The following is a 3,706-nucleotide window of genomic DNA, read 5'->3' on the forward strand; positions in this document are numbered from 1 at the left end:
AAAAAAAAAAAAAAAAAAAAAAAAAAGAGGTGGGCGGGAGTGTTTGCATAAAATCTAAGTACATTCTCCTATATACTATAAATCATCTCTAGATTACTTATAATACCTAATACAATGTAAATGGTATGTAAATAGTTGCCAGTTCCCAGCAAATTCAACTTTTGTTTCTTAGAAATTTCTGGAATTTGGGGGGGGGGATTTTTTTCTTGCCAAACCTTGCGGTATGAGGCATCTTAGTTCTCTGACCAGGGATTGAACCCATGCCCCCTGCAGTGGAAGCGCAGAATCCTAACCACTAGACTGTCAGGGAATTCCCAGAGAAGAATATTTTCTATTCACAGTTGTCTGAACACACAGATGCTGGACCCGTGGATGCAAACAGCTGAAAATATAGTTATTTATCATAAACTGTGTCATTAACATTAATAGGTCATGAGCTTATTATTGTTATTTCTAAATTAATGAAATATTTTGAATATTAAATTAATAAGTACATAAAAATTTCTCAGTTTTAATTTTAAATATGGGGCTTCCCTGGTGGCACAGTGGTTAAGAATCTGCCTACCAATGCAGGGAACACAGGTTCAAGCCCTGGTCCAGGAAGATCCCACATGCCGCAGAGCAACTGAGCCCGTGCGCCACAACTGCTGAGCCTGTGCACCTGGAGCCTGTGCTTCGCAACGGGAGAGGCCACCGCAATAAGCCTGCGCACCACAACAAAGAGTAGCCCCCGCTCGCCGCAACTAAAGAAAGCCCGCGGCACAGCGAAGAAGACCCAACGCAGCCAAAAATAAATAAATATATATATAAATTTAAAAAAAAATTTAATATGGTAAATATGCATAGATACAGTACACACAAACAAAAGCTCTTTGGAATCCTCGATAACTTTTTTTGTTAATAGACTTACCTAGGCCCCCTGCATTGGGAAGCACAGAGTCTTATCCATTGTGCCACCAGGGAAGTCCCTAGAGCAGTTTTAGTTTTACAGCCAAATTGAGCAGAAAGTAGACATTTCCCATAGGCCCCCTGACCTCACACATGCTCAGCCTCCCCTATTATCAATATCCCCCCGAGACTGGTACATTTGCTATAATTGATGAACCTACATTGACACATCATAATCACCCAAAGTGCATAGTTTACATTAGTTCACTGTCTTGGTGGTGTACATTCTAGTATTTTGGACAAAATGTATAATGACATGTATCAATTATTATACTGAAGAAATTGAAGACATGACAACCTAAAATATGCTGCTTTGGCATACTGACTATTTTGAGGTGATTTTTATTTTTATTTTATTTTTATTTTTTTTGCGGTACGCGGGCCTCTCACTGCTGTGGCCTCTCCCGTTGCGGAGCACAGGCTCCGGACGCGCAGGCTCAGCGGCCATGGCTCACGGGCCCAGCCGCTCCGCGGCACGTGGGATCTTCCCGGACCGGGGCACGAACCCGTGTCCCCTGAATCGGCAGGCGGACTCTCAACCACTGCGCCACCAGGGAGGCCGCATACTGACTATTTTGAGCTGAAGGCACTTGGAAAAACAGCAAATGCAGGGAGAGACTTTCTCTGAACTCCCCTTATCTGTCACCTCCTTGGGAGGCAAAAGAAATTCACTTGTCATAAATCTCCTCCCAGGTAGTTTCACAGCCCGGGAAGATTGGATTTTATCACACTCAGACAAATTTTGTTACAAACTATTGCTGGGAAGGAAATTTTTTCCTTTTAGTTTCTTCTGGCTGTTCTAAGAATTAAATTGACAGGAGACAGGCTAACGGGGAAAAATCAAACAAAAGTTTAATGACGTCTGCACATGGGAGACACCCAGCAAAACTGTGTAACTTGCCAAAATGGCCAAAACCCTCCCCTTAAAATACCATCTTCAGGTAAAGACACAAAGGATGTTGGTTGGTAGTGTTTTGGGACTTCAAAGGGGAGGAAGACAATTCACATGGAGATGGAAAAGCCAGTGTTTGGTAAACAGGTGTTTGCTGGGGGCCAAGCACAGACAATGAGAGAAAGGGGATTTTCAGCACCAACTGCTAAGTTCTTCTTTGTCTACCACGCCTGATTCACATAATACTAAAGTTATCTGCGGTGATAGTTCATTTCCTGGAACAGGCTCTCTGTATAAATTATTTTAGGCAGTTAGGGGGAAATGTCAAAGGTTCTTCCTGAGGTTTTGGGGCCATGTTTGTTTTCAGCTTGAAATAATCCCCATGCCAAAGAGACATATTTGGGGTGGCAAATTTTGCTCCCCTACATCTTCATATCTCCCATCTATTCTTCTAAGGGCCCATTCATCTTTTCTAAAAATTATTTACTTTTCTCTAAACAGCCTACAACCCCCCAATAAAGATGTTATAAAAACTCTCAAACATCACTGCTTTTTGCGGTATTCTCTTTTCTTCCTGTGATGTCCCCATGCATATATTAAAAATTAATACATTTATATACCTTTTCTCCTGTTAATCTACCTGTTGTCAGTTTACTTCATAGACCCAGCTCTTGAACATAGGATGATAGAAGGAAAGTCCTCCCCCCGCCCCATAACTGTATCATACAGAGTAGTGTCCTAAAAGTTCTCTGTGCTCTGTCTCTATAACTGTTAAGAGTATAAGAGATCCTGAGATTTTTTAAGTTTGGGAATCACTTCACCATCTTATCCCACTAGAGACCCGCAGTCCCACCCAGGTTTCCTGAATTTGTGGAATTGCTGTGAGACTCCAATTTTAGACCCTCAAAGGCCTCTCACAGCGTCTCCTAGCTGTCGTCCAAGAACCCTCTCCCCATTTGGGCTTCCTAATTTTTTTCCCCCCTTTTAAAGGCCTTTTGTCCTTTCATTCAATTCTGTGGTATGTCACCTGCAGGGTCCTGCTTCTTCCAGATCTGACAGCCAGTCCTTTGAAACCCCAAAGGACACATTTATAGGGCACAGGGGCATGGAGGAGGGGAGAAAGTGAAGAGCCTTTTCATTCATCTGCCCTCAGGGTATGCTATCCACAAGACAATGGGACCTGACTCCTTTCTCCTAACTGAGATGTGCCCAACCCTGGGGGGGAGGAAGCAGGAATCAAAAACGTGAACCCTGCCTCCTGCTCTGGGTTGGAGCTCTCTGGACCGGTAGGGGGCTCTACCCTGCTATATGCCCTGACATTGTTTCCAGTGCGGACTTCCTGCCTCTGTGGGCTCGTGGTGGGAAAACCCAGAGCAACTCTGGTAGGTACGTGGGGTCTTGCAGAGCTTTTAGAAAGAATTAGTAAGGGGAAAGTTGAAAGACTGCAGGATGCCGTAAAAACCTCACAGTAGACACCCTTCCAGACACTCACTGGAATGTAAATGGGGTTTAGCCTCCATCCCATCACAACTGCCCTAGTCTCATCTTTGTGGTTCAAGGCACTATGTGACTGTAGAACTCCAGCTCTGGTCTGGCTGTTCTTTTCCTCCCTCAGGATTTTTCACCAATGTTTACAAAACTTTTGCTCAAACTACCCCAAGCTCAAGGTAAAAAGTGCAAGCCATACAAAAAGGTAAAGTCATCTGACTCCCAAGGGAGAGTTCTGTTCACTAAGCAAACTCCTGGATGAACTCCAGGGGCAGAGCAGAGATCTGCATCTCTGACCAATTCCCCAGGGGGATTCTTATGTAAACTGCAATCTGAGAGCAGAAGAAGAGAAATTAAGGGTTTTAGAGATGCTAAGAG

The sequence above is a fragment of the Lipotes vexillifer genome, unplaced genomic scaffold (assembly GCF_000442215.2).
Source record: "Lipotes vexillifer unplaced genomic scaffold, Lipotes_vexillifer_v1.1 scaffold948, whole genome shotgun sequence".
Taxonomy (NCBI): domain Eukaryota; kingdom Metazoa; phylum Chordata; class Mammalia; order Artiodactyla; family Lipotidae; genus Lipotes; species Lipotes vexillifer.